This window comes from Solanum dulcamara, chromosome 5 (genome assembly GCF_947179165.1).
Source record: "Solanum dulcamara chromosome 5, daSolDulc1.2, whole genome shotgun sequence".
Classification (NCBI taxonomy): Eukaryota; Viridiplantae; Streptophyta; class Magnoliopsida; order Solanales; family Solanaceae; genus Solanum; species Solanum dulcamara.
The window spans coordinates 67,170,394-67,182,708 of NC_077241.1; the positions used below are offsets into that span (position 1 = coordinate 67,170,394).

General features: G+C 35.7%; 1 pseudogene; it reads left to right on the top strand.

The window, feature by feature from the left end:
* The first annotated feature begins 6,990 nt into the window (after nt 1–6,990).
* Nucleotides 6,991–12,278, top strand: LOC129889427 (phosphate transporter PHO1 homolog 10-like; annotated as a pseudogene).
* The last annotated feature ends 37 nt before the right edge of the window (nt 12,279–12,315 follow it).

A 12,315-nucleotide genomic window follows, 5' to 3' on the forward strand; every position in this document is an offset into this window, starting at 1 on the left:
AGGTTGCTCTTGAGCCTTCACTGTTACTCTATGACTGTGAGTCTGTGACTTTGTGAGAAACCAACGTGAGAGGAACAAAAATGTAAAAGGAAAACAGATACTAGGGTTTTAAAATTTTAACTTTTACTTTATGTTGCTGCCTGCTGCTCAAGTGCTTAGTGCTTATTAGAAATTTAGGATTTAGAATTGGGCTTGAGAGTTGCGCTAATGGGCTTGGATTGTTGGACTTGGACCGTTGTTTAGTGTTTATTAGAATTTATAATTGAGTTTGAGAATTGAGTTTGGATTGTTGGGCCTTAAAAATAAGTATATTAATATTAAATTAATAATTAAAACGTATAAAATATCTTTAATTATTTATGAAAAACTAATATTATACATATAAATAATTATAAATTTTAAGTATATAATTATCGGTTTGGTTCGGTTATTTATTCGGCTATTTTTTTCTATAACTATAACCAAACCAAATATTATCGGTTATTCAAATTTAAAACCAAACCAAACCAAACCAAACTGAATGTCGGTTTTTTTATTCGGTTTGGTTAAATTTTCGGTTTGGTTTTGGTTTTAACCAAAACTGTGAACAGCCCTACTTTTGAAGACAAGGATTTGGATACTTTTGAAGGAGACAATCAATTAATTGTTGTATGGATAGTGGTATAACTGCCCTTTTTCGTTTTATAGCATCAAGGGTAGTTATTGCACCGGTAGTGGCACATGCCCAACAACAAGCTTTAATTATGTAAATCAATACAAGATATAAGAATAATATCAATAATAGTGATTTTTAAAAAGATAAGACTTACAACAGTTTCCTTTGAGTATAAACGCGAAGGAGGACTTTTTTCCCGACCCATGTAAACTCAATCCGCAACAACCCAGTGGAATAGTTAGTTCTTTTCTGCTCACACATAGTTTCCTTATTGTATCTTTGGGTTGTATAAGAAGAAGATAAATTGTGAAATGAAAGTACAATATCTTGAAGAACTTAAATTTAAGCATATATCCTATCAAGTTCACATGCCATAGTTCAATATGGGAGATATGGGAGGAGTCAGAAGCAGAGGTGAAATAATCGTCTGAAGGTGTGTCCTCTAACAAGTAACATCAAACAAGTTAAGCCAAAGTCCCGGTGTACACTCCAAATACGTTGAGCGTATTCATCTTGGACTTTTGTGTCTCAGGTTTGTTCTTGGCTAGTGGAAGTGGTCTCTCTTCCTTTAGATCCATTGTTTATTGATCCAACATCTTTCCACCTTCTTTCATGTCAAGATTTGTCAAGTTTTCTATATAATTTGAGCTAACATTCGCTTCACCTTCAGCTTCTGAGAGTTTCTGATTCAAGATTATGTAACTGGTGACTGACTGTGTATCTGATGAATCATGGCGTTGTAATTAAGGATGTCGTTTACTACCTCTTGTATGAGTTTGACTGCACCATCTCTAAAGAAACTTCTCCCATGGTGACTTGGATTTATTAAATTTTTTATCAATAGGGATTACACCAATATTCCCACACCTCACTTAAGAAATTACACTGAATCATTGTTGTTAATTTATTATCAGTAGGGAGTTTACTGGATAATAATCTCTTCATGAAGAATGTATTAGGAAACTGGCAAGTTGAGGAACGACCAGGACATTTTAGAAAATGAGGCTTCATATAAGGGGTAAAATGGTAAGTAGAAGTTAAAATGAAATCTAGAACCTTCCTCTTTTTTCTCATTTTTATGCTTTGTTTTTGTGCTTTTTGTTATGGATGTTTCTGAAGAGGAACAGGAACAGGAATGCATACACTTCATCAACAGTTCGTTTTGTTTTTGTGCTTTTTCAAATTCTTCTTTTCTTCCTCAATATATATTTATTCTTGTTTTTGTCTAATTTGAACTTTTGGGGTTAGATGGGAACTCTTTATCCGTAATACTGATTTTATTTTTGCTATGGGTTTATAAAATGATTTTCCACCAGATATTTTCTTTTTCCGAACCAACAAATTTTAATCTCTCATTTATTTCCTTCTCACAGTTTTACTTTCTGTTGGGGAGGAAGCACCACAATTAAAATTTAATATGATAATAAATAGTGAAAATAAATTGGACACGAGAATTTTACGTGGAAACCCCTCAAACAGATAGAGGGGAAAGAACCACGGAGTAAAAGGATTTTACTATTATAATATGAGAGTACACTGCTCTCAAATTCAATGAGAAAACAAAAATCAATGTTTCTCTCTTATAAAAGGAACAACTACTAAAAAAGACACTCAAGACTACAATATTTATCTTGGTGTATAACTCTCTTTGTATTCTTACTCTCTCAATTTTTTGAATGAATTGAATGAGGGCACAAGACCCTCTATTTATAGGAGAATGAAAACGCGTAAACGGATTTTACGCATTTTCGTGTTTCATTAAAATGCGTAAAAAGGTGGAGGAGGCTGCTGACTGCCTTTTCCTTTTCAACAATTTTTGTCAACTTTTTCTGCCTCTGCCTAACTTTTTCTTTTTACTTTTGACTTTTCTTTGCATTCTCCCACTTGAAGATTTAATTGAGAATCAATTAAGTCTTCACACCATCCTTTCTACCCAATTACTTTAATGTTACATCTCTGCTAGGCCAATAGAAGACCAACACCATTTAAACTTGTTACTATTGATCGGTTTCGTAAACATATCTGCTAGGTTGTCATTAGTGTGAATTTTCTGAATATCCACACTGTCTTCTTCCACCTTCTCACGAACAAAGTGATACTGAACTCGTATGTGCTTTGTCCTTGAATGAAATGCCGGATTCTTTGCAACATGCAAAGCGCTATGACTGTCACAAAACAAAGCAACCTTCTCTTGTTTGTGCCCGAGCTCCTCCAGTAACATCTGCATCCATATTGCCTTTTTGCTATCTTGTGTGGCTGCTACATATTCTGCTTCCGTCGTAGATGTAGCCACTATAGATTGCAGTTTTGAAACCCAACTTATAGCTCCTCCAGCAAGAGTAACACATAACATGTGGTGGACTTGCTTTTATCAAGATCACCTGCATAATCTGAATCAACATAACCTTTAATAGTAAAGTCTGATCCTCCATAACACATAAACATTTGAGGTACCCTTGATATATCTCATGATCCTCTTAACATTATTTCAATGCTCTCTACCAGGATTAGACATGTGTTGACTAATCATTCCCACTGCTTGTGCAATTTCAGGTCTTGTGCATACCATGACAAATATTAAACTTCTCACTGCTGATGCATACGGTGCTCGAGACATCTCCATCCTCTCTATTTCATTGCTAGGACTCATATTTAAGGATAACTTGAAATTAATATGAAATGGGGTAGAAATTGACTTACAGTCTTGCATCTTGAAGCGTCTTAAGATTTTCTTCAAGTAGTTCTTTTGAGAAAGTCAAATCTTTCTATTATTTCTATCTCGGTGAATTTGCATCCCTAGAATCTTGTTTGCTGGTCCCAAGTCGTTCATTTCAAACTCCCTAGCCAACTGTGCCTTTAAATTTGTGAGACGATCTTTGTTGGGGCCTGCTATCAACATGTCATCAACATACAACAGCAAAATAACAAAATCATCATTACTAAATCTTTTGTAATAAACACAAGAGTCTGAACTATGTCTGTTGTATCCAAGGCCTATAATAAAGGAATCAAATCTCTTATATCAACACCTCGGCGCCTGTTTGAGACCATATAGAGATTTGTTCAACCTGCAAACCAAGTTCTCTTTTTCCTGTTCTTCAAAACCTTCTGGTTAGAGCACGTAAATTTCTTCTTCAAGTTCTCCATGAAGAAATGCAGTTTTGACATCTAACTGCTCCAAGTACAAGTCATATGTAGCACACATTGCCAGGACCACTCGAATTGTTGTGATTGAACCATCGGAGAAAATATCTCATTAAAGTCTATACCTTCTTTCTGAGCGAATCCTTTCACCACTAATATTGCACGATATTTCTCCAATTGATCATTACCATTGCATTTGATCTTATAGACCCATTTGTTTCCAATGGTCTTCATTCCTTGTGGTAATTGAACAAGATCCCATATTTTATTTTTATGAAGAGCTTCAATTTCTTCTTGCATTACTGCCATCCACAGAGATGATTCTTTGCCTTTCATAGCCTCGTGAAAAGTTAAAGGCTCTCCATCTTTTGTTAATAGATAGTATGCAACATTGCCCTTCATAGAATAATCTGAGTGCCAAGCTGGTTCTCTTCTCTCCCTAGTTGACCGTCGAACTTGTGGAGTTTCGATCTCAACTTGCTCTTGTTCTTCGTGCTCTGATACTGCTTCAGAAGAAACTAAAATTTCTTTTATTTCTTCAACTTCAATTGTAGTAGTCTCTAATTTTTCTTTTAAAGTGCTACCTTCTTTTGCTTGTATCTTATTTTCAACAAATACAACATCCCTGCTGATTACCACCTTGCGGGCAGTGGGATCCCATAGGCAATACCCCTTGACTCCATCAGCATACCCTAAGAAAATGCATTCCCTGAATTTTGGATCCAACTTTGATTTTTCTTGGTTGTTGTACATAACATAAGCAGAAATTTTGAATATATGTAAGCAAAAATAATCAGCTGATTTTCCTGTCCACATCTCCATTGGCGTTTTTAGATCAATTGCGATTGATGGTGACCGATTAATCACATAACAGGCAGTTTTGACTGTTTCTGCCCAGAATTATTTTTCCAACCTTACAGTTGCCAACATAGCTCTTGTTCATTCCAACAAGATTCTGTTCATCTGCTCTGCTACTCCATTTTGTTGTGGAGTATATGCCACCATAAATTGCCTTTTAATACCTTCTTGTTTACAAAAGTTATCAAATTCATCACCAGTGTATTCTCCTCCATTATCTGTCCTTAAACACTTGATTTTTTTGTCAGATTCAAGTTTCACCCGCGCTTTGAATTCTTTAAAAACTAAAGAAACATCCGCCTTCCTCTTAATTGGATACACCCAACTTCTCCTGGAGAAATTGTCAATAAATGACACAAAATATTTCACTCCTCCTAGGGATTTCACCGGTGCTTGCTAGACATCAGAGTGGACCAGATCTAATATTTTCTTGCTTTTAGCAGAGGAACTACTAAACTTTAGTCTATTTTGCTTACTAGTAACACAATGCTCACAAAAGTGTAGTGGAACTTTTTTGAGCCCTGGAAGAAGCTTTTGTTCAACAAGAATCTTCAAACCTTATTCCGACGTATGGCTAAGTTTACGATGACATATCATCGTTGATTCTTTAAATGAACTTGCTGACGCGGTTGATGCTTCTCCTTCTTGGTGTGTTTCACCTTTAAGCACATATAGATTTGCAGTAAGTTTTTCCACTTACATCACTACAAGCGCTCCTTTGGATATTTTCATAACTCCACCATGAGTCTCATATGAACATCCATTAGCATCTAATTATCCCAAAGACAATAGATTCTTCCTCAAGTCTTTTACATGTCGTACCTCCTGGATGGTACATAAAGTGCCATCACATATCTTTATTTTGATGGACCCAATACCAATAACATCCAAAGCATGATCGTCTCTCATGAACACAGACCCTCCTAAGATAGAATTATATTGATGAAACCATTCTCTCCGGGAAGTCATGTGTCATGTTGCTTCTGTGTCCATGATTCCGACGTCAGACGTTTTCTGCCTTCATTAATTGATATTGCTTCACTACATAAAATATCGCCATCATCCGAGGTACATGCAACATTCCTTTGAGCATTTGATGGCTCAGGATGTTCACTCTTCTTTTTGAACCAACAATCTTTCTTGAAGTGTCATTTCTTGCCACAGTTGTAGCACTTGATATTCTTCTTACTTCTTGATTGAGATCTACCATCATTGTGACTCCCACTGGGGACACGTTCCGTTGGTCTTCCTCTCACCATCATCAAAGCTTCAACTTGCTATGAATTTGCTTGTTTGTCTTCTTTATTTTTGCGCCGATTTAAGACAGCGGCTGCAATTTCATCAAAAACTAGACTGTCTGTATTGTTCTTCAGGTTGATGATGAGTTGATCATACGAATCAAGCAGACTTTGAAGTAGAAGCTCCGCATGTTCAGTCCTCTCTATTTTGCAACTCATTGTTATAAGTTGCTGAAATAGAGTATTCAAAATATTGATGTGTTCAATAACTGACATGGACTCTGTCATTCGAAGAGTATACAATCTTCTTTTTAAGAAGATTTTATTATGCAAAGACTTAGCCTCATACAATCCTGTAAGAGTATCTCATATTTCCTTCGCCGTCCGTTTTTCAGCCATACTGGATAACACTTGATCAGCTAGTTCCAAGTGTAGATCAGCAACTGCGTTGCTGTCTATGTCGTTCCATTTGCTGTCATCAGTAAAATTTGTGGGTCTGCCTTCAATTGCAGCTAAGTAATTGTCCTTTCTCAATATCGTTTTTATTTTCATTTTCCACAATGAGAAATTAGTCTCATTGAATTTTTCAATGTCAAACTTTGTTGTACTCAACATTGTTATTTGCTTCACACCATTCTAGATTATTTTTGAATATTTTTGCGAACAATCGTGACAAACTGTACCGTCACCAAAATTTACTATTCACATGAATAGTACTATTCACCGAATTTTACTATTCATGAAAATTTACTATTCACAAATAGTACCTTCGCATAAAATACACAGAATAACCGAGGGCTCTGATACCACTGTTGGGGAAGGAAGCACCACAACTAAAGTTTGATATGATAATAAATAATGAAAATAAATTGGACATGAAATTTTACGTGGAAAACCCCTCAAACAGATAGAGGGGAAAAAACTACAGGGTAGAAGAATTTTATTATTAAAATATGGGAATACACTGCTCTTAATTATAAGGAGAAAACAACAATTAACACTCCTCTCTTGTAAAAGGAACAACTCACTAAAGAGGACACTCAAAACTATAATATTTATTTTGGTGTATAACTCTCTTTGTATTCTTAATCTCTTTTTCTGAATGATTTAAAGGAGGACAGAAGACCCTCTATTTATAAGAAAAAAAACCGCGTAACAATTTTACGTGGTGCATTTCTATCATTTTCTTCCTCTGCATTTCCTTTTATTTCTTCCTACTTTCCGTTTCTTTTTTACTTTATTGCTACCTAACTTTTCTTTGCACTTAGGTTGTCTTGGATTCTAAAAAATAGATAGAACCTGAGCTGCTGAGTACATAAGAAAAAAGAATGAAATTTGGGAAAGAATTTAAGGATCAAATGGTGCCTGAGTGGAGTGAGGCTTATATGGACTATGGTAGGCTCAAACACCTCCGGAAAGATATAAACCACTTCAATACTCAGAGAAAAGGAGAAATTAAGAATCAAGAAAGTGAAATTGGGAAAATCCAACACAAAAATTCGTTTAAGTTATCGAATGGAAAGTTGTTTATACCAGCTGAAATAGGACAAAATGAGAAATCTTTTTTTGAAAAATTGGATAATGAGCATGAAAAAGTTAATAGCTTTTACATGGACAAAGTGGAAGAGGCAAAGGGAGAAGCAGCTGCATTGGCCAAACAAATGGATGCATTGATTGCTCTCCAGAAAAAGGTATAAGAAAATAGATACCAAGGGAGACAAAGCTACTACTGCAGCATCCTCAAAGGTTAATTCTCCAAGCAGGGCGTCGAGTGAAGCTGGTATGTACCACTCTCACCTTATCACTCATTAGTAGCCTTTGGCTAGTGCAAATACTTTAGAACCTAGTTTGTTATGTTGCTCGGATACAGGTGCAGGTACTGACACGGGTCAAATTCATCATTACATAAATGATAGTGTAATTATGGCGAAAGTTTTTATTTTTAGTTGCTTAAATTATCATGCTTTAGTAGTCACTACTCGAACTTCATTGATGGGTGTTTGGGATATGGTTAACATTTTTGGAGGATCTGACATGGATGACATGGATATAACGATATTTTTGAAAGATCTGAGCAACATAACTAGTTTGTGCATTTTTCGTTGACACACACTTAAAGGCTTGTTGATCATGTGTGATGTTGAATACAAATAGAAATGAGAGCCTTAATAGGAAATTATACCCTAATCTTATTGAAAAAAATGCACAGTTCTCTGTTTTATAGATTATGTACTAGGACAAATCAAACAATGATTATAAGGATTCTTTGACATGATATATTCAATTGCTATGTATAGGCAAAACCAAGAACATCGTAAAATAGCTCAACTATTGATATTACAGTATAGAAATGTCATAGCTTACTCTATTCTGTTCACCATTTGCAATTGCTAATATATATATATATATATATATATATATATATATATATAAGCAGCTTGACAAAACTTAGCCTCCACTGAATGATTATAGAATCCCATAATTTCATATTTCGTTGTGATGGCATATAATGTTGCGTAAGATATGACACTTGGGCGTAACTCAAACCCAAAGTTATCTCACGAGGGGACGTTTTCCCAATTTAATATAAGGAGACCACTAGTCCATTTTCCAACCGATGTGGGGAATCTAACTCACGCTTAACAGTTGCAAAGATTGAGACTGCACAAGCAGTATATGTGAACCACCAGGGTCATGGGCTAGTAGCGAAAACGTTGTGGACATTCTGATTGTAACCTTCTATTTCATGAGATTTTCTTTGTCTCTAATTAGATGTCCAAATGCAGAAAAAGACCATCTAGACCTCACAAAAGAAGTGGACAAGTTTGGTGGGAACATCAATCTGGCTTCTTCGTCAAGCAAAAATAAAGATCTTTTGTTAGATGAACATGGATGCAGTCCCTCAGATGTTCTTGAATGTGTCAAAATTGAAAATACATCCGACAATCCAAAATCATTGGTAGAAAGACTATTACTTGGTACCACAGAGAAAGAATGTAGCTTCAGTCAAGAAGAGCTAAAGGAGGTTGAAAAAAAGTTGAAAAAGGCCTTTGTTGAGTTCTACCAGAAACTCCGCCGCTTAAATCAGTACAGATTCTAATTTAACTTTTTAAATTTCAGATATTTTGGCTCTTCCAATTTCTCTTCGACATTTACTCTGACTCTTCTTTCAATGATGAACCAGTTTTATGAACCTCTCGGCATTTTCCGTGATCCTGGAAAAATATGAAAAGGTCAGACACCTATCAGGTGCATAATTAGCTTTCTGAATAAAACTTCAATTCGTGAAGTAGGTATAAAAAATTGCATTCTGTGAGCATTCACAGTTAAAGTAGTACTTCTTTAGTTATCACTAATTGACCATAACTTCCATGACTATCTGACTGCAGATAACTTCAAGGAAAGTGATGAGATCTTACATGAGAGTCATGGATAACTCCTATATTGGAAGTTCTGATGAGGTCTGTTTAAATCCACTGAATCCAATTAAAGGATTTGGATTATTTTCAGTTCTTTAGGTAAAAGGAAGTATGTTAAAGAAAAGAGCATGCATGTTGAAAAGAAAAAGAACTGTTCTGTGGCCCAAATAGTTACTCTTCAATTCAAGTGTTTTGGATTAAGTTACACTATTTTACCAGTTCAAAAAGTACTCCATATGCTATCTTAAAATACATCCTATTTCTTGTGTGCTGCAAACGAATGGGAAAAAAAGCACATTACTTGAGGGTATATGTTGAAATGTTTAGAAATCCTCTTAATATTTAACACTGAGAAGTTTGTTCTTACAAAGACGAAAACTATTATAAGATGGAAACTTGTAGTACTCTTAATAAGTACTACCTTAAACTTGCATGCCTTGTCTCAGAGATTTGTTATATGCACCATTATATATTCACTTAGTTTATTTTCCGTGTTCTAGGTTACTAGTCTTCTGAACAAGGTAGAAGCAACATTTGTCAAGCACTTCTTCAATTCTGAACAGGGGGACGGCATCAAATTAGTGAGGCCGGAAAGGAAAGGAGAGAAACACAGCGTACGATTTCTCTCAGGTTGATAACTTCTCCTTTGTTAAAGATTTTACTTCATAGTTTTCGATATCTCTTTAGCTTATAGATACATAAGACTTGTTGAGGAAGAATGAGCTCATCATATCTTCTAATATATCCTTTGTGCTCGATGTATAGGATTCTTCTGTGGATTCTCAATTGCTCTAATTATGGCTGTTGTGTTGACCATACAAATAAGAAAGTTATTGGACAAGGAGGAGGCTACATTGTATTTGGAAAGCATCTTCCCTCTTTATAGGTTAAGAAATTTTTCTGATCTTCAAATAATCCGCACTTAAAATGAAAAAACGCAGCTAGATTCACTTACTAATGACATATGTTGCTTGGACTCTCCCAAAATGTGGTCGAGCTTATGTCGGATCCTCCAAAAATGCACTACTTTGGAGGATCTGACACGCACCTGGCAGCATTGTTTGCAAAGTCTGAGCATCATAGCTTATGACCACCTCAGTTTTTTCTGATTCTTTGAAGTTTCCTGGCAGTTTCTACGGTTACGTCATCTTACATATGCTTATTGGTGCTGCAAATATATACTTCTGGAGATGCTATAGAATCAACTACTCGTTTATACTTGGATTCAAGCCAGGAACCGAGTTAGACCACAAGGAAGTTTTCCTTTTAGCCTCTGGTCTTGCAGTCCTTGTACTCACTGCTTGCCTGGTACAGATGCATATCAGGATGGACTCGAGGATCCAAGATCATGAGACATTTGTTGAACTGGTTCCTTTGGGCTTACTCATTGTGAGATTTTATATATAACGTTAAATTCTGGTTGAGCACTATCATTTACATTTTATTTGATCAATTCTTTGGTTCAAATGCAGGGTTTAGTTCTCATATGTCTGTGTCCTTTTAATATCATCTATCGTTCAAGCCGTTTCTTCCTTATTCAGAGTCTATTTCGTAGCATTTGTGCTCCTTTATACAAGGTGGTTGACTCTACCATGCTTGAATTCTATATATGTAGTGTATATTTTTTGTTAACTTTTGGTTGAATTTACATGGAAGTTGATAGTTCTTTTCTGCAGGTCAATATGATAGATTTTTTCCTATCAGACCAGCTAACCAGACAGGTTTCGTACTTTATTGGGCCATCAATAGGTGATATGGATCTTGTTTTTCTTAATTTGGATTTCTGAACTTTTTCTACATCATCTTGACCTCAGACACGAGCCATAAGAAGTTTCGTATACTCATTTGTTATTATAGTTGGGGAAAATCCTCTACAGGACGAAAAATGTGTCATGTTAGTGATGTGTACATCGTCTTCTATTACATTTCAGCTGCAATTCCTTATTGGATTCGCTTCTTGCAGGTACTTAACATTTTATCCTTATCTCTACATTAGCCTATATGCGTGTATGCGACGATTAGTGGAAGAGAAAGAGATGAAGCATGGATTCAACGGTTTCACCTATTTCTCGAAGCTTCTGTCAGTTGTCTGTCAGTCAACATTCAGACTACGTAAAAAAAACGACTTGGAAAGTTTGGGCTTTGGCTAGCTCAGGTGTTGCAGCTCTGGCAAACATATCTTGGGATATCAGGATGGACTGGGGTCTTCTTCAAAGAAAGTCTAGAATATTTTTTTTGACAAGCTCTTACTACACCATAAAACTGCATATTATATAGCTATGGTAAAACTTCCAAGTTGATGAAAACACAAAAGTACCCCATCTCTTATTTTTTGCTAATCGAATATTTTCTTGCACATTTGATGGTAGGTTCTCGAGGTTCTCCTGAGATTTGTCTGGCTGCAAGTAGTGTTGAGCTTTGACATGCGCCCACTACGGGGAAAAGTCATGACAAGCACATTAGCAAGCCTAGAAATTCTTCGTCGTGGCATGTGGAACTTCTTTAGGTAATTCTACTGTCCCTGAAGAGTTCAATGGTATATCTTTTCTTCATTTTTACCACTGATTTATAGTAATATAACAGAGGAAAGAAAATGGATACGTTATAAGTTGTGATTTCCTCTCTCAGATTGGAGAATGAGCACCTAAACAATGTTGGGGAGTACCGAGCATTCAAGTCACTCCCACTGCCCTTCATTACAGACGACGAGAAGGTTGGCAAAAATGAGTAGGATGACTCTAGTCTTGCTTAAGATCTGTTCTGTTTCATCAAAAGATGAATGTGTAATAGCTTAGAGCACCCTTTTCTATGAGAAGGTGGTATACATTTGCAAGTATTGCTACTATGCAAGATATCTTATTCACACTGCAAAAAGGAGGAAGAAAATAAAGAGGGGAAGAAATCTTTATGTACGAGCTTTTACTTAGTGATATACTATATATCTCATTCCAGTTCCTTTTTCTTCTTTTTTGGTACTTTCAAGTAAACTACAAACGATCAA